This window comes from Mytilus californianus, unplaced genomic scaffold (genome assembly GCF_021869535.1).
Source record: "Mytilus californianus isolate M0D057914Y unplaced genomic scaffold, xbMytCali1.0.p SCAF_1, whole genome shotgun sequence".
In the NCBI taxonomy this organism is placed as follows: Eukaryota; Metazoa; Mollusca; class Bivalvia; order Mytilida; family Mytilidae; genus Mytilus; species Mytilus californianus.
Window position 1 is genome coordinate 2,692,284 of NW_026262581.1, and position 26,374 is coordinate 2,718,657.

General features: G+C 31.6%; 1 protein-coding gene across 2 annotated transcripts in view; it reads right to left on the minus strand.

Moving 5' to 3' along the window:
* The window catches only part of LOC127731771 (neuroglian-like), a 157,157-nt gene that overhangs the window by 117,428 nt on the left and 13,355 nt on the right, over positions 1–26,374 (minus strand). Inside the window, exons 1-2 of one of the 2 annotated variants that reach the window (XM_052240689.1) lie at positions 12,654–12,759; positions 8,817–8,899 (exon numbers count right to left, since the gene is read on the minus strand). The gene's annotated coding sequence lies outside the window, so the exon portion shown is untranslated. Of the gene's footprint in view, positions 1–8,816; positions 8,900–12,653; positions 12,760–26,374 lie in introns of those variants that run through there. The other variant, XM_052240634.1, reaches the window with a different exon arrangement.

A 26,374-nucleotide genomic window follows, 5' to 3' on the forward strand; every position in this document is an offset into this window, starting at 1 on the left:
GATCGTTAAATAATGTACAAACAATCGCATTCCTTCTGAGGAAAAGAAATAACACATCACACTTTGACGAAACCATTCAATAATCAATATTACTACAAAGAAGATGATTGCCAACTCTAACCTCTTAGACACTGCATATAAGATTCCCCCTAAAGAAATGTTATGGTCACATGCATTAGTCGCAGGAAAACATGAAGTGTTTGAAATTTTTCCTAATTCACTTGAACATGCAACATTTTAAAAGAATTTGATGGAATACTCTTACATTAATGGGAATAACCACTTGTGTCATTATAAAAAAAGCTGCGGGCATCTAGGCATTAGATCGTTTTTTCTTACATCAATGAACTCTGTATGCTTGTTGGTGCAGCAATTATAAGCAATACATACAATATAATGGTAGTGTGCAAATCAGCAGAAACTGTTTGACAAATAAAATAGATTTGTCCTGGGAAATCTTGGCTAGACTAATAAATAGTCAAAATGTTGATTGGGAGCAAATACTCATCAAATTACACCATAAGCTGAATCGTCTTAAAATAGAAAGATTTATATACCAATGCTTAATGTAAGCAAGACAAAATTTGGTCAACATTTTTATAAAGGGAAGGATAAGCATGATTGATTGATTACTGATTGTTTTTTGTCTAGCAATTAGCAATATTAGTCTTACGCCAATATTCAAAATGAGAACAATTTTACAAAAAATCAAAAGAATGTTTAGTTTGTGTATTTTACAATGACAGTATTTGTAGGATTTCTTAGCCCATGATAGTCTGTAAGTTGTTGACCCTGCATCTGTGTTCTTCAATTCACAGAATATGACTTTTGATGTCTATAACATGTTGAATTTTACTAAAATAGTTCTTATGTAACATGTGAACTTTAATTTTTTCTTCCATTTAAATAACTTAAGTATCCTTATCTCAAAATCATTGACTTTTTATCTCATTAGCCAATAGATATGTATTTGAATCGTATTACCTAAAATCATCTCTTCACCTTTAAATACAGTATCACAAAATTTGTTTTTGCTTTAGGGAACAAAATAAAATTCCTAGATTTTCATCCATAACCTGCCTCTATTTTTAAGAGCATCAAATGGCCTAATTATTTTAAACAAGGAATTATTTGAATCTGGAATAATTATGAATTCTGGAAAATTGATTAGAAATGTATGATGAAAACTAACCCAACTAAATAGGGTTAGCCATGCGCGCATGGCTAAGGTTAATTTTAATTTCACTATCATTTCAGTATGAACTAACTAACCCCTCTTAGCCATGCACGCATGGCTAACCCTATTTAGTTGGGTTAGTTTTCATCATAAATTAATCATCAATTTTCCAGAATTCAAAATTATTCCAGATCCAAATAATTCCTTGTTTTTAGTTAAATAGAACCAAATGCAAATCTCAACATTTTTTAATATATTTGCATACCAAGATTTCTATATCTGTTATGGTTTTCATTGACAATATCTTGCATTTCACTCTTATGTTTTGTTTAAGCCATGGCAGCTGAGTGGTTAAGTTTCTTTCTTTTTTATTTTTTTTAAGGAAGGGGGGGGGGGGGGGCTTTCTCAGAAGTAAGCATCATGAAAATCATTTTCAAGATGTATGTAGGTATGTACGTATATTAAGGACCTTTGTAACAGTGTACTTTGGATATTGATTGATCTGTCTATCAAGAATAGAATAATATGTTTGTCAATAGTTATTTACATTTCAATTTGGCAACAATTTAGGACATGCTATGCCTGGTCTCCATCTGAATTCTTTGTTTTTCTCTATCAGACAGTTTTTGGCATATTTCCCTGAAGTATTACTTAATAGTGTTCAATGATTTACATGATTTTTTCTTCAACATAAATAGATAAAATTTCACAGAAATAAAGAACAAAGATTGAGTTATGTACAATAGCATAAGAATTCTTTCAAATATTTATCAAATACATAGAATTACTTCCCCTTTTCCTCCTATGAAATATAAATGATAGAAAAAGAAGAATTTGTAACAGTAAAGGCTGAAAATAAAAAGGTTTGATAGATTGCACTTTTAAAAACTGGAAAAGATTGATCTTGAAAAAATAAAAAAAATGGTAAAGTTGAACTGTTGTAAACAATGGAAATTCCCCTTGTCAGCAAACTTTTTCCTGTACTATGTAAATCATTTGCACTGCACCTGTATATATATAGTTCAAGAGTACCTAATTACAATATATTTTGCAATCAAACCTTATTCAAAAGAAATATTTTTATATTGAAATAGGTGGTATATAGAAAAAGATATAAAAAGTGTGAATTATTAATCTGCAGTTTTATCACATTTAATGTATAAAAGGTAGTTCAAAGTGACATAATTTAAGATTTAACTATTGTCACTAAACTTCATGCCTAAACTGACAAAATTTTTTCTCTCTTTTCTTCCAAGATACCAGGCTTATAATTTGGTATGCCAGACACACATTTTGTCTATATATATAAGATAAAATTGAGAATGGAAATGGAGAATGTGTCAAAGATACAACAACCCGACCAAAGAGCAGAAAACAGCCAAAGGCCACCAATGGGTCTTCTTCACAGCAAGAAAATCCCGCACCCAAGGCGGGCTTCAACTGGCCTCTAAACAAAAATGTGTACTTGTTCAATGAAAATGGACGTCACACTAAACTCCAAAACATATAAATGAACTAAAATTAAAAAACATACAAGACTAACAAAGGCCAGAGGCTCCTGACTTGGGTGTTTTGTGAGATCTCAACCCTCCCCTATACCTCTAGCCAATGTAGAATAAACAAACACACAGCAATACGCACAGTAAAACTCATTTTAAAAGAAGTCCGAGTCTGATGTCAGAAAAGGTAACAAAAGAAACTAAGCAAAATTACAATGATACATAAATTAACAAAGGACTACTAGCAGTTACTGACATGCCAGCTCCAGACCTCAATTAAACTGATTGAAATATTATGTCTTCATCATATGAAAATCAAGCACAATCCCTCCTGTTAGGGGTTTAGTATCATACCATCATAAAATATATACTGGTAAGAAGAACATAACCCGTATCATGCCAACAACTGGTTTTAGAATAAATGTGTTCAATTCCGATGCAAAGACCCTATGAGTGAATCAATATTAATACCAAAATACGCCATCTTTAATGACCAGACAACAGTATCGTAACTATATCCCTTCTGAATAAGTCTGTTTAAAGGATTGGGTAGCTTTTGAGGTGAATATCGACATTTTTGTGCTTTGTATAGAATATTACCATAAAAGATTGGATGTGAAATACCTGAACGTATAAGATGTCTGCAAATTGATTTATATTTACGAATGATGTCCTTGTACTGATGATAAAATTTAGTAAATGTTTTGAATAGTTTGTGATATCGAAAACCCTGGTGTAATAATTTTTCAGTAATACAACGATTTCTATCGTTAAAACCCATCAGTGGCCCACGAAACAAAACAGTTGCAATGCCATATCAAATATTACAAAGTTGAAAGGCTTTAATAACCTGCAGTCTGATAGGTAGTTGCTTTGAAAAGAACATTGAATACAAAACTTACCCATGCAACTAATACACTAAAAGAAGGTCAAATTGACCTAATTTTAGTGTAGATCTTTTCCATCAAAACATAATACTTCAAATGACCAAAACATCAATCAAGCATAATTACTTAGATCTGGAGCTTAATGGAAAACATTATCAGAGCCATCATTACATAAAAATTATGGTTAAGGTGATCTAATTTTAGTGAAGACATTCATCACTTAATATAATACAACAACTTACAAATGATCATCTGTATATGATTTGTTGTTGCTTAGATTTACCAAAATGCAAGATTTAACCAAAGCCATTCAAGCATAAAATGAAGGTCAAGATGACAATATTTTAGTACAGACCTTCATCCCTTTATAAAATGTGTCAACTGACAAAAGATCATTCATTTATGAATTGTTGTTGCCTAGATCTACACCTCAACACAGAACTTTATCAAGGTCATTCTTCCATAAAATGAAGGTCAAAATGACAATATTTTAGTACAGACCTTCATCCCTTTATAAAATGTGTCAACTGACAAAAGATCATTCATTTATGAATTGTTGTTGCCTAGATCTGGACCTCAACACAGAACTTTATCAAGGTCATTCTTCCATAAAATGAAGGTCAAAATAAAAATATCTTAGTGAAGACTTTTATTTCTTCATTTTATGCACCAACTGACAAAAGATCATTCCTCCCAGATTCACAAATGGACAAACAAACAGGCAAAATATGGCCTAAATTTTAGAATTCATTCATGCATATCTGTATGATCCACTTCCCTCCTCGCCACCCTTGGCGGATTGAGATAGAATTTCGGAGACACAAGGTTATGAATTTCATTTGTTGCAGTCGAAACTCGCTGCATCAAATCAAAAAGCGCCTATAACATGATCACGTGTAAATGTAGAAAGTGTATGTAAACAATTGCCACGTGCTTATTGTGCAACATATCTTTACATCCCTAAACATACGACTATATTAAGTGACAATTTGAATGTTTTTAATCAACTAATAGAAGTTCCTGTGTATGTTTCTTGCACAAATGCATGAATGTCAACGTATATTTTCGTTTCCTGCTTTACCAAGTGTGTAGAATCTAGACGCTACCGTGTTTTTACCTCCAAATTGAAGAGTTCAAGTGCTACCATTGGTCAAGAATAATGTTAGGAATGGCGTGACTTTAATCTACCAATAGATGGCGCAACATTGTTATCACAAATGTTGGCTTAATCTGCCAAGGGTGGAGAGGAGGGAAGTGAATTGTAACCCTTAGCTAGCGAAGATGGGATCACCAGTCCTTCACCTTTCATTTGGTACCTTTATTACTAAACTATATTCTACTTAGTTTGATATTTACACCTATGCGTAGGAACTCATTTGTTTTAAATATGTACTACTTTCCAGTATGTTCTTGTTTGACAGGCCCAGTTTGGTGGTGTTACATCTGACAAAGTCTATCCGATTCTTTTTGCAAGGAATTCTGCAAAAAACCCCTACTAGGGGCCGTCTTAAACTTGCAGTGAGATGAGGGTTTTTTTTTGTTATTTTTGCTCATGTTGAAGGACTCACTGTGACTTTGAGATGAAGAACAGCATGCTGTACTGATTTTACCTCATGTATGGATACCCAATATCCTTTGTTTTTCTATTACCAAAATGCTATTCCCCTCCCTTACTTCTTTGAGAGACAGGTTAAAAAAAAAATTAAAAACCTTTGTGAGCATGCTCACATACCACATGCCCCCATATTGACTGTGGCCAAACAAAATCTCACTAGATTCCTAAATTAAAAGACTCCAAAAGTCAACTGATAATAATTTCTTGTGGATATTCACATCTTCATATTATGTCCTTATCATCTACAAAGATTCAGGAAATTCTGTAGTGTGGTTTCAGAGGAATTGTGATGACAAACTGTTGCAGTAGTATATTTAAGTCAAAATTTTAAGTTCAAAGGGGCATAACTCCTAGAAAATACAACTGATACTAATTTTTTGTGGATATGCACATCTACATATTATGTCCCTATTATCTGCAAAGTTTTATGAAATTCTGATGTGTGGTTTCAGAGGATTTGCAATGACAAATTGTTGCAGTAGTATATTTAGACCAAAATTCTAAGTTCAAAAGGGCATGACTCCTAGAAAAAAAATAGAATCATAGTTTCCTGTCGCTATGCACATCTACATAGTATGTCATGTCCTTATTATCTACAAAGTATCAGGAAATTCAGAGGAGTTGTGAGAACAGGACAATAGACTTATTTGTAGATCTTGTCTTGCTGATCATTTTTGCTTATTCAATTAAGTTTCTATCTATCTATTATAGTTTTTCAGGTATTAGGCAAAAATGCCAAAAAATGATAAAAATCATCACTAAAGGGCAATAATTCCAATCAGGAGTAGTCTGACGATAGACCTATTTACACTTGTATGCAAATTTGTCCGCCATTACGTAAAATCACACAGGTTCCCGTAAACTTTGACATCATAATTCAAAACATTTGACGTCACAATTAAAAAGTGATTGTTGCCTGACGTCAAAAGGTGATTCGGAGTAGATCTAAGGTCATTCGGAGGCAAAATATAGCTAAATACCAAAAGTGTAAATACGTTTATTTCGACCATGAGCATTATATTGAAGATCTTGTCTTGCTGATCATTTTTGTTATTTCAAGTTTCTATTTATCTATTATCATTATCAAGGCAAAAAATGAAATAAATTGGTAAAATTCATCATTAAGGGCAAAAACTCCCATAAGAAGTCCTACAGTGTTGATGTAATTGGACAATTTGTAGATCTCATCATCCATAACATTTCTGCCCCTGTCAGATTTTCTCTATTCATAGCGGTTTCAAGATAATAGACCAAACTTGCATTTTACCTCTATGTTCTATTTTTAGCCATGTGGGCCATGTTGGTAGGCAGGCAGGCAGGGTCATAAGACACATTTTTCAAACTAGATACTCTAATGATGATTGTGGTTAAATTTGGCATTGGAGGTTCAGAAGAGAAGTTTTTTGTAAAAGTTAAGGGATGACGAATGACAAATAACAGACGCCAAGTGATGAGAAAAGCTCACATAGAGCTTTGGGTCAGGTAAATTAAAAATGATATTGAAATTACAAATGTATATATATAACAGTACTTTAAAAATGAAAAGGAATTCTGCCATGTATATAAAACAGCTAATATACCTAACAAGTATCAAAATAACATGATACTTATTGGCAGATGAAATCTAACAATTGAGATCTATCAAAGGTTTTGAATCAACATTAAGATGTAAAGCAAAAAGGCTAAAATGATAATAAAACCTGAAATCCTGGTTGACATTACATAGATATATCCTTGTTTTATCTAAAATGCATAAATTTAAGCTTACTGATACTGTTTAATCAATTCTGACAACAAATTACCAGTAGTTTTTGCAATATCTATTGTGTCAGTACGTTACTTTGTACAATTAATACGCCCAATTCAATTTGTAAGTCACTCAATTACGGTAATTCTATACTGCTATAGTTGAAATAAAACTGATAGCGATTATGTAATTGCAGGTGTAACTGAGAAAGGTAAAAGGGTAAGCACTGTGAAGTTCATATCTCTGATTACATCACATACAATTAATATAAATACAACCCCAGGGAAATATCAGATCATTACAGCCCCCAGATTATACATTGGATATGGATGAATAACGGAAAGATTGATCAATTTCTTTTAATTAACTCCCCCTTCTACTTAAAGCTCCACACCTTACAATTTTTAAAATAAACTCCCCCTTCTGAAAAACGTTCTACAACTCTTTTTTTTTCCAACAGAGTTTTAGTCTTCCAATAAATACCCTCTTCCCCATCACAAATGAAATTTCATCAAACTAATTGAACAGATATCCAGTTTGAATCTAAGGATAGAAACTTAGCCATCTATTACAATAGGTAAAGTGGGTTTAAGTGGACTATCTACTTGTTTTTACAGTCGTTAAAATTGTATTGCTTATTATCTTAAGATCTTTTTCTCTTTTTTTCTGCATTACAATCCAGATCCAGGTAATTACAATAAACTTTAATGTGAAACTTGAGTGGGAGAAGTTGGTACCAGAATTATTATTCATTTATAAATGTAATTGAGGTCATTAGCATCACGAGATTATAAGTTCATATTTGTCTAATCAACAGTTGTCCCTGGACCATTACAGACATGTGTAACCCCTCACATTCTATATGCCTGAGCCTATTATTCAGTGGTGTTTGATGGTTTCTGTCTATCATATTTGATTGTGTTAAATTTTTATGCCCCACCTAGGGGCATTCTGTTTTTGGGTCTGTGCATCCGTTCGTTCGTCCGTCCATTTGTCCGTCTCTCCCGCTTCAGGTTAAAGTTTTTGGTCAAGGTAGTTTTTACCCCAATTTCACTGTACACTGAACATAGTGCGAGTGGGGCATCCGTGTACTAAGGACACATTCTTGTTTTTATAAATCAGGCTCTTTTTTTTTGTTTGAACGGTTTCACATTTTTTCATGTTGGTGCCTTTTAAAGCTTACTTTAAGATATGGGTTTTGATCATTGTTGAAGGTCGTACAGTGTAGCTTACATCTATGTCATTTGGTCTCTGGTGGATAGTTGTCTCATTAGCAATCATACCAAACCTTCTAATTATTATATTGAGGTTTAAGTGTCCCTTTGTAAAAGAAATTCCTGTTTTGTTGGTTTTCTAAAGAAATTTCTCTTTTGATTGTTTGTTTAAAATATGTATGTACATTGTACATGGTGGTATAGATTTAATCTTTTGATATCAAAGTGAAGATGTGCTATGCTGATTTAATAATATTTGTAGATAGTATTGGGATATCATTTCATTAATCTAAAACATTACTCAAATATTGAAAAAGAATGATTCTGATAAGTTACCTCCCCTTATTCATCTTTCAGCATAATTGGTCAGATTTCCTTTTTTTTGCATTGTTGATTTGCTGTCTAATGAAATTATTCCCTACTTCATGTTTATACATTTTATTTTCAAATGACCTGAATTTTTCAGAACTAAACAGTTGCAATATGATATGAATTAGTGACAAGTGTTTTCCTGGTATAATGGAGCAGCTACAAAGTTCTATTGTTCCAAAGTCTGTCTTATTACAAGTTGGCATGATAACTTTGAACAAAACATTCACAATTTAAAGTTTTGAATCAAAGAGTACTGTACAATCAACTCAAAATGAGTAAAAAACATTACACTTAGAAGTACTTACCTGTAGTATTACAGAGTAAATCTGTCACTCAGTGAGGCTGATGTCTCTCTGGTGTGGTATCTTACAGCTATTTATACCAATTACTACAAAACACAAACAATTTACACTTATAGTTAAATGTTCTCTTGAGAACACTGACAAACATTGTATATTAAGTAGTATAAAATCAAAATGGGACAAAGTACTTAATGATGCCTTCATCATCGTCTACATCAGCATTTTCTTTACCAAAGAATTTGGTTCATAAATCATTATCAAGATGACAAAGCTATATTATTGTGTATATAGAGGGTGGTAGCTTTTTATATAAAATATCATTTAAATTTGACATTATAAGTCCTAAAATCTTTCACAAAATTTGATGATTACCTTTCAAATTAAACAATTCACATACCCAAAAGAATGTAGATTTTGATGATTTGTCAATGGCGATGGCATAAATGAAATTATATATTTTCTCTTCCTTGGCCTTCATTTGATGGGTTAATTAATCATTTTCATATTGTGTGACCAACAAACCATTTAATGTATTATTCCAATTATTACCTTTCGAAAAATGATTTTAAAGAGCGATAAGTCAAAATGCATTTTGATAAGCAGGGTGTATACTCGTTTACACTGTGTAAACAGTCCAATTTAGTCAAACGTCTCCATTCAGTTTAAAACTCTATCAAATTTGAAATCTATAAAGTGTTTTCATACTAATTTGTTAATGGTTGTGCAATTTTGTGAGATTTTATAAGGTGCAAAATTGCTTGTAAAGCATAAATATTCAATTACCATTTTCATATTTTTACTTGTAAATCATGCATATTCAATGACCCATTACACATTTATACATCTAACTCATAATACAATTACCATATTGCATATTTATACAAGTCTTCATTATAAATCGGAAATTTTTTTCTACTGTCAACATTTGTCATACAATAATCTTTTATTGCTCATGTTTTGACCCATTTATTTCAATTTTTCGATTACAACAGATTTGATAATTTTGCTTATTCAAATATAATATATAAAAAAAAACACCACAATATAACAAAAAAAGACTGCCATCCAAATTAAGATACTTAACTACAAAAATGCTTAGGACTAAATATATCCTGCATCATCTGAAAATTAGTAGAGATGTCCAAGGCCCATAATTTTAAGATAAGCAGGTTCAATGAATGAAAAATCAAAACGGACCTGTAATTTTCAGTACATAACTCAATATAAAAGCCTTTTACTCAATATATGCAAAAACAGACAATATCGTGTTAACTGTAGATTGTGAATTAGATTTCCCACCTGTAAATATCCTTCATACAAAGACCTACTACAAACGAGGTCATTGGCCGCTGATGTTACAAAAAAGGTATGGAGGACTGCTGTTATGACTAGGAGTTATAATAAAAAAGAAACTATTTATTGTGGACACCAAATAATATTTGTTTATACCAAGTGTTCTATTGATTCCCATCAGGAGGATGGATGACCCTTAAGTCAGAAAATATAAAGTCTGAATGATTCTGGTTAACCTTAAAACATTTTAAGTTAAAGTTGAATATGTAATATAAATTCTAAATATAAGAAATATCAATCTTTAAATTAGATACAAACCAAGAGAAGGGCTTTAAGATTCAACAAGAAGGCTTAGATCATTCAATTTTTCCATACCCAGTGTGACAAATGTGTCTGAAAAGAGTCAGAGTCCCTGCTTTACTGATCTTCAATAGAAACCGACAGCTATTATATGCCTGCACCAGATGTTTTATTTGTCTCTGACTCCATCATTATATAATGTTCTGTTTTTTTTTGTAATTTCCTTTTGTGTCTAGGGAAGATATCAATGATTATTTGCCTTCAAAGAAAGATTGTAGTTTTGTAGGTTTTAGTGTAATTAAGTCATGATCTCCAGTTGATTCAGTTTATTTTTCAATCTCCATAATAATCATGTTTACTTTATAAAAACAGATTAATTTTAGTCAAATTTACTTTTCTTTTGTATATTTTCAAAACTTACATCACACATGTACAAAGCATGATAATTTAACATGGACAATATTTAATATACCCTGCTGTTCCAAACATTTTCCACCATCTTTCTCCAGTAATGTCTTTGAACAAGGATTTAAAACTGTCAATAATATCCATGTGACAAAATATATATACAAAAATTCTTTAAAACTTGATTCATCACATAATGAACATTTTGAACTAGTAAGAAAGTTCTACAAGAGTAATAAGACTCAGGTCAGGATAGACTTTCACTTCCTTTGTTTGCAGTCAATAAATAAGACTCAATCAATGTTTGTATCAGCATGGAAGTAAAATGAATATAATACTTCCATGGTATCAGCAATTACACGTGAACTGTCCAAATGACAAGAAATATTAATTAAGTAAAAGGAGACAAGAAGTATATATCAATGAGGCAGAAACCTGACATTACAAAAAACAAAGGGCATCTTGATGCCAAAGTCATTGAAAAGCATACTTGCAATACAAATGTCTGTATGTTTTACCTTTTGCACCATCCTTTCAGAAACACCTTCTTATTTTACAGGGGGAAAATGAACTAAATTAAAATCTTCAGTATTCAGTGAAATGTATTTTACCAGAAATATTTTTGAAATTTTTTAAAGGGAGATTATTGATCTTATATAATTTAATTCTCCCTTACATATCAAAAGGGTTGAGATTATATAGGGTTATCTTTGATATTAGCCCATCTTTAATTAACTTCATTACTTCTTTTTTAACTATAATAAGTTTTCATTCCAGTTCTCATTCAAAAAACCATAATTCATGCTGTTTTTCAATATTTTTATGCTCCTCTTCTGAAATTATATATAAAAGCTATGATGATGATGGATGGCTGCTTAACGTCCAGCGGCAAATTAATATACATATTCAGGATGAGAACATGCTAATGTAATATGAATATTAACCTTGCTTTGCACTAGACGGACACGCTGAGCCGGATTTTTAACACACTAGTTCACAAGGTAACAATCTGCAGGAGGACATATCACCTTACCCAGACAGATTATTCTGACTCTGAGCCGACCAGTCTTTGCTCTTACTCCTTAATGCTGCTGCTTAGGAGAGAAGCAGCAAATATCAATTTTAAAGTCTTTGGTTTGACCTGGCGGGGGTTTGAACCCACAACCTCCCTCACTTGAGGCGAACACTCTACCACGAGACCACTGTGGTGGTTAAAAATCTATGATATAGAGGTTGAAATTTAATGTGTATTTTATGATTATTACTTTTTTTTATAAGTTTTCTTCAAAGTAAATTAATGTAGCCACAAAGATATAATCAATTTTGATGATTTATTCAAAGAAAAGAAAGAGCTAGAATATTGGATTATCTCCCATTAAAATCTTCTTAAAAAAAAAATTTTTTTTAAATCTTAATAGTTTGATATAAATTTGAGATCTTTGTTTAAAGGGCACTCTATTCTAATGAATTAGGAAGAAATTTTGAAAGAGCTAACAACAAGACAGGGGTTTATATGGTTTATATTAACAATATTCTATTCCTACCCTACATTAAAATCTCTTACCAATGGAAAGTAAAGTATGTTGAATACTATTTGCATTTGGTTCAGTCTTATTATGGACTCAACTATGGACTGCAGGGAGAGAGAGATTGAGAGAGATTATCAATAAAGTAAAAAAAAAATCTCTTTTAAAATATTTTTCATTTATAGTTTTTCAAGTAAACATATGAAAAAACATAAATTAAGATTAGTTTAATAAAATAAAGCTATTTATTATTGATTGACTCCTAATAATGTGAGGTACCAAATCACAGGTACAAAAAATAAAATGTTATACTTACCAGCATAAAGAAATGATATTTTCCTCAGAAGAAAACATTAATATAAGTACAGCATATAACACATAAGTGCTTCAAATCTTTATGGCACTAAACTCAATGGAACTGCTCATGAAATCTTAATTACCACAACTTTTATTAAATTTTTTATACTGAACAGAAGTTTTTGTTTGAACTAAGAGTTAAAATGTGACAAAAATCCACTTGAGATTATTTACAGAAATTAACATTATAATAAATAAACAAACACTTTAACACCTGTTCTGTCTTACCTGGCTAATAAATTAAAGGTGTAAGATTTATATAACTACCAGAAATACATATTACCTATGTTTAATTAATGGTGCAGTTTGTAATTTCAATAGATATTGTATTTGCACAATTTAGAATAAGTTTGAGAACAGATTTTAAGTGGTTTTGTGCATAGATAAATTACAAAAATATGGAACTCTCCACAATCATAGAAAGCATGTCTGAAACTGAGTAGCCTAAACATAATGCTGTAGTCCTTACTAATCAATGACTGAGATCTCAACTTGTAGAACTATTTGAGCCCATAATATTATGCCAACATAAGCAAGATTAAGTATAAATGATGAGTATATTCAAACATTTATGAGTACACACAAATTAAGTTTACTGAAGTGCAATATTGATTATAAGTCATGCTCTCAAAATTGAAATCCATGGCCAGAGTGCACTGCAAGGAAATAATTAAATATGGTTCAAAATCATTTGCAGCTGGATGATTAGGAATTTATATGCAAATACACAATCAAATGTGGCCTGTAGTATTGTTATACAGATGTCAAAATTATTGCACTGTGAATGTGCAATCAATATCAAAACTTGGAAAACAAATAATCTTTCCTGATTTAAACAAACAAAGTAAATACAATATATAGACACACCTCTGGAGTTTTAGGAGACTTGCCTGCCATTAACATACTTATTTAGAACCTTCATTCATTGCCTATCCTATGGCTATTAGTTTCCATTTTTACAGTTAAAGCAGGTTGTTGGAAATCACCATTCAAATGAAATAGCAATGGTATAAGATGTCCTTGGCAAGGAAAACAAAACACAGGACAAAAGGAAGGAAGAAGAAGAATAATAAAGACATGAATAATTACTGAATACTCCTACTATCTATGGCTTTTCCATTAATGATTATTTTTAACAGTAAGTATGTGCAATTGTGAAATTATCTGAAGGAATTTATAACAAAAGTAAGCAAGTGTTGACCATCAATCTTCTGGCTAACCTTTCCACCTGAATTCACCTTGTCAGTTCTGTTTTACACCTGAGATATGATTATATGTTACTGTAATTATCAGGTGAGAGAACTCATCAGTAATTTGTCTCATCCCTCATTAACTATGGACAGACCATATCACACCTGTTTTATAACCTCAGATACTTTATAATAAATTATACTTTCAGACTAGAAAGAAGCTATTTTTGGATCAGCTGGTACTATAAACAATACTTCCCAATCAGAGCAATAATGATAAAAGGCATGCTATGGTACTCTAGGACCATCCATCACTTCCATTGATTTGTTATTTTTTTGTAAATATAAAAATAAGAAGATGTGGTATGATTGCAAATGAGACAACTCTCCACCAGAAACCAAATGAAATACAGTAAAAGAAATAGATCATTAATATAATGGAATATGTAGACAGCACTATCACAAGCAAAAATCTCTAACTGTAAAATATAAGGACATACACTACAGGTATTGCTTGCCTTAGACGTATTTCGCACACATTTTTACAATTTTCAGATTGTTAAAGCTCTGCAACTTGGTATTTGATTTGTCCTTCCAACTGTTTTTATTTAACGCCACTGATGAGCCTTATGTAGACATTACACATGTGTTTTAATTCAACGCCACTGATGAGCCTTATGTAGACAATACACATGTGTTTTTATTTAACGCCACTGATGAGCCTTATGTAGACAATACACATGTGTTTTTATTCAACGCCACTGATGAGCCTTATGTAGACAATACACATGTGTTTTAATTTAACGCCACTGATGAGCCTTATGTAGACAATACACATGTGTTTTTATTCAATGCCACTGATGAGCCTTATGTAGACAATACACATGTGTTTTTATTCAACGCCACTGATGAGCCTTATGTAGACAATACACATGTGTTTTTATTCAACGCCACTGATGAGCCTTATGTAGACAATACACATGTGTTTTTATTCAACGCCACTGATGAGCCTTATGTAGACAATACACATGTGTTTTTATTCAACGCCACTGATGAGCCTTATGTAGACAATACACATGTGTTTTAATTTAACGCCACTGATGAGCCTTATGTAGACAATACACATGTGTTTTTATTCAATGCCACTGATGAGCCTTATGTAGACAATACACATGTGTTTATATTCAACGCCACTGATGAGCCTTATGTAGACAATACACATGTGTTTATATTCAACGCCACTGATGAGCCTTATGTAGACAATACACACGCCTGGCGTACAAAACTCCTGGTATCTTGATGAGTGTTTTTGTAAGAGTTATCTCTCCTATACCCCAGGATCACCCCCTTAAACTGCAAAGTCAAAAATAATATTTGCATTTCAACCCATCAATAATTGATCTCTAATTTACCCCTCAATAATAGATATATGATCTATTCATAGAATTGTTGGAGTATTTAGTTGTTGTTTGCATAACATCCATTGGCAAATGTTTCTTACATATTCAGGACAGGAACAAAAATCAATTAAGCAGGTTCAGCTAAGTAGGTCTGCTTGTATAAAGATTGGATAATGCAACTGGAAAAAGATGGTTTCTTAATAGTCCATACATCCATTTATCAATCCATCCATCTGAATATTCAAGGATAAATGTTCTAGTATCTACCATTAAAGCATGGCGGTAATAAATTAAAAGAAATCAGTTCATGATGTTTTAATGTAATTTAGACCAAAATCAAAAATACATGACTACTTTATAACAATCATGCCATATCCATAAAAGCTAAAATTTATGTAAAATGGTGACATTTTCAAGGGACATTACTCATAAATTTCTAACTAAATTTGGTTCACAAAACTGAAGATAATGAGATTTTGTGGACCACAACAATAATTTCTGTGTATCAGATTTCATCAAATTTACTGATAATTGTTGCCCATCAAAAGAAAGGAACACATTTTCTATACTTTGAACCTTAATCAAAACCCAATGATTTGATTCATGACAGCTAATTTGCATAAAATTACAGACCAAAGGGCAGAAAGTTTTTTTGGTGAGGTTAATTGCTATTATTAACAACATAATAAATTTGACAATTTTGTCATTTTAGGATATAAGTATATGTATTTAATTTATAAATGTCTTATTTTCGCTGGTACTGTTAACCCAGATATTATAAATGTGTTTTACAAAGGTCAATAGAAGGTTTCTCCTACTGGTCACTTTGTCATCGTCTGATTCATAGTGCACATCCTTTCACAAAAATATGACATATGCAGCTTACATGTTCATAAACTAACTAAGCCAACTTTGACTGAAGATGCCTACACTTTGTAATATTTTGTCCTTGTTGTTGATTGATATCAAAATAAGGAGATGTGGCATGATTGCCAATGAGACAACTATTCTAAAGAGATCAAAGGACTAGCACATTAATAACTGTAGGTCACTATACAGCCTTCAACAATGAGCAAAACCGATACAATATGTACTAAGCTATAAAGGCCCTGGCATGACAAAATGTGAAACAATTCATAAATGAAAACTAAAGGTCTTATCAAAGCTTAAAACAAAAAGCCGAAAAACAAATAGGGCACCAATGACAACCACTGAATAACAGGCTCCAGACTTGGGACAGGTTCATAAAGAATATGGAGGGGTTAAACGTGATTTTGAGCTCTCAACACTCCCCTAAACTGGGACAGAGGTGTAATAGCAAAACAAATGAAAAACTGTAACTATGAGTGTATTCACAAAAGGATACAACCTGAAGGGGAAATAATTTATCTCCCCTTTAACACCTTGAACTGGAATAATATTCCTTTCTCCACATCTTCAGATACTTTTCTACAACTGTGTAAAGTTATATCAAAATCAAAAATCCATTAAGCCATTAAGAATGAGTTGTGTTTAGGAGACTATATCCTAGATTGTGAAATCACTGAATAAGACTTGTAACTGAACTTGTACTAACTATGAGCACCACCAAAGGTATCACATGTCAAGTTGGATCTGCTTTCCCTTCCAGAGCACCACCACCGGTACTACATGTAAAGTAGGATCTGCTTACCCTTCCAGAGCACCACCACAGGTACTACATGTTTAGCAGGATCTGCTTACCCTTCCAGAGCACCACCATAGGTACTACATGTTTAGCAGGATCTGCTTACCCTTCCAGAGCACCACCACAGGTACTACATGTTTAGCAGGATCTGCTTACCCTTCCAGAGCACCACCACAGGTACTACATGTTTAGTAGGATCTGCTTACCCTTCCAGAGCACCACCATAGGTATTACATGTTTAGCAGGATCTGCTTACCCTTCCAGAGCACCACCACAGGTACTACATGTTTAGCAGGATCTGCTTACCCTTCCAGAGCACCACCACAGGTACTACATGTTTAGTAGGATCTGCTTACCCTTCCAGAGCAACACCACAGGTACTACATGTTTAGTAGGATCTGCTTACCCTTCCAGAGCAGCACCACAGGTACTACATGTTTAGTAGGATCTGCTTACACTTCCAGAGCACCACCATAGGTACTACATGTTAAGCAGGATCTGCTTACCCTTCCAGAGCACCACCACAGGTACTACATGTTTAGTAGGATCTGCTTACCCTTCCAGAGCACCACCATAGGTACTACATGTTGAGAAGAATCTGCTTACCCTTCCAGAGCACCACCATAGGTACTACATGTTTAGCAGGATCTGCTTACCCTTCCAGAGCACCACCACAGGTACTACATGTTTAGTAGGATCTGCTTACCATTCCAGAGCACCACCACAGGTACTACATGTTTAGTAGGATCTGCTTACCCTTCCAGAGCACCACCTCAGGTACTACATGTTTAGCAGGATCTGCTTACCCTTCCAGAGCACCACCACAGGTACTACATGTTTAGTAGGATCTGCTTACCCTTTCAGAGCACCACCACAGGTACTACATGTTTAGTAGGATCTGCTTACCCTTCCAGAGCACCACCACACAGGTACTACATGTTTAGCAGGATCTGCTTACCCTTCCAGAGCACCCTAGATTTTTTCTAGGGTTTGTGTTGCTCAGTCTAGTTTTTTATTTAGGGTTTGGTAGACTGTTGTTCATTGTTTTTCATAATTTGTCATGATTTAGTCTCTCTCTCTCTTTCAACTTATGAGTTTTGATTCTCCCTTTGGTATCTTCTGCATCTTTTTACAAAATATTACAACATTAAAGTAATGAAGCTCAATTACCAAATATTACAACATTAAAGTAGTGAAGCTCAATTACCAAATATTACAACATTAAAGTAATGAAGATCAATTACCAAATATTACAACATTAAAGTAATGAAGCTCAATTACCAAATATTACAACATTAAAGTAATGAAGCTCAATTACCAAATATTACAACATTAAAGTAATGAAGCTCAATTACCAAATATTACAACATTCAAGTAATGAAGATCAATTACCAAATATTACAACATTCAAGTAATGAAGCTCAATTACCAAATATTACAACATTAAAGTAATGAAGCTCAATTACCAAATATTACAATATTAAAGTAATGAAGCTCAATTACCAAATATTACAACATTTAAGTAATGAAGATCAATTACCAAATATTACAACATTAAAGTAATGAAGCTCAATTACCAAATATTACAACATTTAAGTAATGAAGCTCAATTACCAAATATTACAACATTTAAGTAATGAAGCTCAATTTGGTAAGATCAATTACAAAATATTACAACATTAAAGTAATGAAGCTCAATTACCAAATATTACAACATTAAAGTAGTGAAGCTAAATTACCAAATATTACAACATTAAAGTAGTGAAGCTCAATTACCAAATATTACATTATTAAAGTAATGAAGCTCAATTACCAAATATTACAACATTAAAGTAATGAAGCTCAATTACCAAATATTACAACATTAAAGTAATGAAGCTCAATTACCAAATATTACAACATTAAAGTAATGAAGCTCAATTACCAAATATTACAACATTAAAGTAATGGAGCTCAATTACCAAATATTACAACATTAAAGTAATGAAGCTCAATTACCAAATTTTACAACATTAAAGTAGTGAAGCTCAATTACCAAATATTACAATGAAGCTCAATTACCAAATATTACAACATTAAAGTAATGAAGCCCAATTACCAAATATTACAACATTAAAGTAATGAAGCTCAATTACCAAATATTACAACATTAAAGTAATGAAGCTCAATTACCAAATATTACAACATTAAAGTAGTGAAGCTCAATTACCAAATATTACGACACTAAAGTAGTGAAGCTCAATTACCAAATATAACAACATTTAAGTAATGAAGCTCAATTACCAAATATTACAACATTAAAGTAATGAAGCTCAATTACCAAATATTACAACATTTAAGTAATGAAGCTCAATTACCAAATATTACAATATTAAAGTAATGAAGCTCAATTACCAAATATTACAACATTAAAGTAGTGAAGCTCAATTACCAAATATTACGACATTAAAGTAGTGAAGCTCAATTACCAAATATTACAACATTAAAGTAATGAAGCCCAATTACCAAATATTACAACATTAAAGTAATGAAGCTCAATTACCAAATATTACAACATTAAAGTAATGAAGCCCAATTACCAAATATTACAACATTAAAGTAATGAAGCTCAATTACCAAATATTACAACATAAAAGTAATGAAGCTCAATTACCAAATATTACAACATTTAAGTAATGAAGCTCAATTACCAAATATTACAACATTAAAGTAGTGAAGCTCAATTACCAAATATTACAACATTAAAGTAATGAAGCTCAATTACCAAGTATTACAACATTAAAGTACCAAATATTACAACATTAAAGTAATGAAGCTCAATTACCAAATATTACAACATTTAAGTAATGAAGCTCAATTACCAAATATTACAATATTAAAGTAATGAAGCTCAATTATCTTCATTTTAATATTTTTAAAAAACTATATTATAAATTATATTCCATACCTGCCAACTTTTCAAAATCTCCATGTGGGATTTTAAGTGGAAGAGGACCTTAGGCTCCTCTTATATTATCATAAGTGTTTTTAATCTACTTCTATATTGTTTGGATGAGTATATTTGTGCTTAAATGCCCTTTTAACTCATTTGAATGCTTGTTTTGAGGTGTTCAGTTTATATAATAAAGAATTTCAAAATTCAGGTCAACACCTCTTGTGGGGGATATTCCCATAAATCGGGAAAGTTGGCAGGTCTGTATTTATATATGCACATCCTCAGATAGTGTTCTATAACTGAGTAAAAAGTTTCATCAATATCCATCCATCTAAATACAAATTACAAGGCACATGGACAGATTGACAGACAGGGTGATGCCTATTATGACCCATCAAAAACTAAACTTTGATTGTAGGAGTACAAAAATCAGTTGGAAAGGGTAACTCATCAAATTAGAACAAAGCACAAAATAAAACAGCAAAAAGACAAAAAAAAAAATTTTTTAATTGGCAAAATTGAAAGACGAAAAAAAAAGTTTCATTTAAATTGGTTTGGTAACTTCAGAAGGATTTTTTTTGTACACACACTGGACAGCTGACAACAGAGAACAACAGACACAAGTTATGGCAAACACACACTCATCATGGCCTTTTAGGCCAGATGAACTAATAAAATAAAATGTTCACATCATGACCAAATGACTACTTATAATGGTGATCCTAGTCAAACAATAACTAACACATTCTACTAAATAAGGAGTATTTTTAAAAGTTTGTATTCTATATTTGACAATCAACTCATATAATGAATCCCTTTCAGCAGAAATTAAACCATAATATAATAAAAGTATGATCAACAATCATTATAGGAAATATCAAAGCTGCAAATCTTTAAAAACAAACTTATACCAAGTAATTCTCAATACCAATCCATTTCAAACTACTCTTACAAAATCATTTTTGAAGTACAAACTACATGCAATAACATGGTTTAGATTAACAAATATAAAGTGAAAATCAGTCAAATAAGCAAGTAAGAATATTGATTTTTCTTATCCTTTGAAAATCTTTCTATTATGTATAAAACTAATGATTTCCGTAATGTTCAGTGGTTCTGTCAATGATTTCAAAATTCCTAATTCTGAATACAAACAAAAAATTCTTTTACAATATTAAACCTTATTAAGGTAAATGGATAATATCACAAATTGTTGAAGTACAGACCGACTATAAAAGATTTTTGTATTTAAAGGAGTAAGTTCTTAAGCTTGTTATTCAAGAACTTGCAGTAACTGTCAAGACATGGAGAAAGGCAATAAAAAAACTATTCTCTGATACATGGTTATTCCCCAGGATATCTCTGATAAATGGTTTTTCCCATGGATATCTATGATATATGGTTATTCCCTGAGATATCTTGATTTATGGATATTCCCCACTATATCATTGACATATGGTTATTCCCCAGGATATCTCTGATATATGGGTATTCCCCCAGGATATCTCTGTTATGGTTATTACCCAGGATATCTCTGATATATGGTTATTCCAAAGTGTATCTCTGATATATGGGTATTCCCTTGTACATCTCTGACATATGATTATTCCCCCAGAATATATCTAATATATAATAATTCCCCAGGATATCTCTGATCTTAGGCTATTCCCCAGTTTATCTCTAATATATTGTTATTCCCCACAATATCTCTCATATATGGTTCTTCCTCATGATATCTCTGATATATGGTGACTCCTAAAGGATATTTCCATTTCATGGTTATTCTCCAGGGATATCTCTAATATATGGTGAACCCCAGGATATCTCAGATATATGGTAATTCCCAAGGATATCTCTGATATATGGTTATTCCCTTGGTATAGCTCTGATATATGGTTATTCCCCTAGTATATCTCTGATATATGGTTATTCCCACAGGATATCTCTAATATATGGTTATTCCCAAGGATATTTCTATTACATGGTTATTTCGCAGGATATCTCTGATATATGGTCATTCCTTATGATATCTATGGTATATGGGTATTCCTCATGATATTTCTGATATATTGTTATTCAAGGATATTTCTGATTTATGGTTATTCCGCAAGGATATCTCTAATATATGGTTATTCCCAAGGATATCTCTAATATTTGGTTATTCCTCATGATATCTATGATATATGGTTATTCCTCATGGTATCTATGATATATGGTTATTATCAAGGAATTATCTCTGATATTATTAGTTACATAGTGTGCTAGTGACCTAATACAATATCTATGGGGTCAGTAAATTCCATATGGGGTTAGAGCCAAGCTTGAATCCACCATATGGAATTTACTGACCCCATATATATCATATTAGGTCACTAACACACTGTGTAACGAATGTATCTTACCAACTATCTTAACATGTGGTATTTAGACTTGTGGCCTATTAAAGTGATCAAGTCTTCAATATTAAGAACCAGTACTTCCATTGGTCTACACAAAAATGAATGTCAACAATAACAACTTGTAAGCTTTAATTGTGTTTTAGGAATTTATTTCAATTGTTCATCATCCATTTCTACGTCTGTTGAAACCTTTCTGATTTTTCCTCAACACTGTGTTGTTTTAACAAAGGGATGTAACACCACTACTAACCTTGTATTGGAATAAACCACGCCTACTAACCCAATATGAAATTTACACAGTCTCCACACGGTTGCTTTTAACCAATGATATTCCTAGAAATGTATAGGAGGTAAGATAAAAGGTCATTCACCCAGTATATCTCTGATATATGGTTATTCCCCCATGATATCTCTAATATATCGTTACTAACCAGGATATCTCTGATATATGATTATTCTTCATGGTATCTCTGATATATGGTTATTCTTCATGGTATCTATGATATATGGTTATTGTTCATGGTATCTATGATATGTGGTTATTACCAAGGATATCTCTGATATATGGTCATTCCCCAGTATATCTCTGATATATATTCCCCTAAGATATCTCTTATATATTGGTACTCCCTAGGATATCTCTGATATATGATTATTCCTCATGATATCTCTGATATATTATTATTCCTCATGATATCTATGATATATGATTTTTCCTCATGATATATATGATATATGATTATTCCTGATGATATCTCTAATATATGGTTATTCCCCAGTATATCTCTGACATATATTCATTTGTCTGATACAAGGTTATTCCCCAGGATATCTCTGATAATATAGTTATTTATCTAATACAAGATTACTCCCCAGTATATCTCTGATATATGGTTATTTATCTGATACAAGGTTACTCTCCAGTATATCTCTGATATATGGTTATTTGTCTGATACAAGGTTATTCCCCAGTATATCTAGGATGTTCTCCCATGTTTCTAACCAATATCCATTTCTCCCTAATGTTATTTTTCAGATGTAACTGTCCTAGCATGGACATTTGTGTGAAATAAAAAACAACATCAATATTGCTATCATTAATTAACGACATCCATAGCTGAAAGAACATGCTCCATAAAGTAGCCAAAAGAACGGAAAAGGATTAACTTAAAAACCCATATTTAATCGTATACAATAAATCTTCATTTCCACCATTTTATTAATGGGGGATTTTTTTTCAATTCAGAAATTTGCAGTATGTTAAAAAATCAATTTGGCTGGCAAGGTGATTTATAATCCAAAAATAATCAGACATTATTTCATTAAAGAATCGGTGCACAGACTTGTGACTTAAAATTAACATGAAAAGTTTGAAGAAAGATCTATAACTTTTCAGCTAGGCTTCAATTAAAACTGGTATACCCAGACAGGATATTTGTCATTATTAGAATAAACCTTTTATCAATACCAATAAACTCTAAAAAAAAACTTGAGAAAGAAGAAGAAAGCTGTCAAAAAAGACAGCAAACTGAGTTTATAAATCTTTGGTAGGAGATGCAATGCATGGTTAAAAACACATACTTAATTTTTACATCGCGATCTAAAAATTATAGATCCGCGGTCACTTATCTAGTGCGAAATAACATTACTTATCGCTTGTTTCAAATTCATTTTTTCAATGGATACTCCTATATAAATTTTTTTATTAAAACACAAATTAATAATATGAAAATGTGTTGTCGTTAGTTATATATACATAAAAGTAAAAAATCATTGATGATATAAATGCACACGTACCGAAAAATTGTGTTAAAGCTTACGGAAGAATATCTCAAGAACGTTTTGCGACACTCCCGGCAAGGACCGATAACTCTGTTTTTGTTTTGTGGGAAAATATGAATGGCTTCTCATATCCAATCTTTTAGAAAAATCGATTTTTTTACAGAAGAGTGTCCACCATGCACTTGCACTGCACTATAATTAGAATAGTAGAATAGAATGATATATAAATAGATGAAAATTATATATACATGCAACCGTAATATTAATATAATATATAACAACAAACCAGACGTGTATACTCTGACACTATTATCATATTAGTATAATAGTCCCAGGTATACTGATTTGTATCACTACAATATAATAGTTATTACGGTGCGGTGCGGTTGAATTTCCTGTCATTTATTCATCATCCATGCACGAACTTGTATCAGAAAAAAATATATCTCTGTAAATTAACCTCAGTTTCAGGTATAGAGATGTGATCTATTTCTGTTACATGTGCTTTTGACCATCCACAAGAACCTGCGGTCACCCGATGTTCAGTACTTCAGTACTTTGATTATTAAATAATCATCATCAACTTAAAACTTTAATTGCAAATTCATATGTCATTATAAACTACATCTGGTATAGAATGAAAAAAGGAACATAACTTAAAGAGAGAAAAGACATCAAAATATAACTATGAGAAAAAAGTGTGAAGCGAATATTTGTTGGAAGAATGAACAGACAGATGAACAGAGGAATGGACAGACTACAATGCAATATAGTTGGGGTATAAAAATTACTTGAATCATCAATGGAATGTAATATTTAATGTTTTGAAAAGGATGTATTAGTTAAGAATAAATGTATTATTTTCAAATTTTTTACATTTTAAGATACCTTTAAATTAGGTGAGAAGTTTACCATTCAACTTAACAGTAGTCAGTAAAAGCATAAAATTATCTCCAATATGAAAGTTAAAATTTTATCTTTCAGTTTTATCTATAATAACACCATTTTCACTCATTTATTGCATATTTAACTTCTGTAAAGATTTGGATACAGTACATTAAGCCTATACTGTATTATTACATAATATTGCAAAGCTAACCAATAACATGGCGTAAATCTAATTCAAATATTGTCATCTTTATACAATCAGGAGAGATAAATATCCATTAATGTAGTTTAATTAAATAGTACATACAAAATTTATATATTCATTTGAACAAATCATGATTTAAACTGGCTTTTAATAAAATTGTAATGTATAACAGTTTTATTTCCAACTGTTACAAAGCGACACAGCAAATTAAATCAGAAAGCATCCAGAATAATCGCAATTTGATGGATTTTTCACAATGAGGCTGACATTAGGTGATAGGACCAAGATTTTCCGTGTATCAATTCCCATTTTCCTGGAAGTTTGACGTAGATAATTGATATACAGTATCTAGAATCGACAGAATATTAACCAACACCGTGAACGTTCTCCTCTTTATCTCACATGCTTAATCGAACAAACTTAATGAAGGAACTGAAGATTTGTAGGCTTCAATTTCAAAATTTGATTAAAGCATGGAAATCAGAAGAAAAATAAATTGAATTCTGTCAAAGATTTAGTCCTTCCCTGCACAGAGAGGTATTATAATAAGCATTCATTTAGTCTTTCCTTTATCTCTCCATTAATATCAATTAACTCTGATACAAATATATTCCTGTAATCATCAAAGGTCACTTAGACCAATAACTCGGTAAAAGATTACAAAATAATTTCCCGTATTTTTCATTTTAATCTACCTTCCAAGGCAAGAGCTTACAGATTTTATAATTTTTTAAATGTCACATTGCGGTTTTATATATTTTACATAAAACATTGAATTGTTTGGTAGTTTTAGGGATGTAATTAAAAAAAACTCACCACAAAGATGATTTCCCAAGCTCAAAAATCCAAATCATATATAGAACAAACTTTAAAAAAATCTTTTACAAACTGCATTTACTTTCAAATTTTTGATTGAATAGTTCAAAAAAATATTTACAATAAATTGAAGTAAACAGCAACAATAAAGTGAACCAGGCTAACTTTGAGGACTATTTTGCTTTTAATGTGTCCATCTGACACACCTAGATTTGTAGGCAAAGATGAATTCAGGCTGATTGTGTAAAGTCTGCATCATAAGTAATATTACCAAATATGGCAGAATTTTTTGTGATGAAATTCTTCTTAATTAACTGTTGTAATTCAATAAGTGTTTCAATTATGCCAAAACATAAATGACTTTTTACCCTTAAAGAGAGGTTTGATACTTTATTAAAT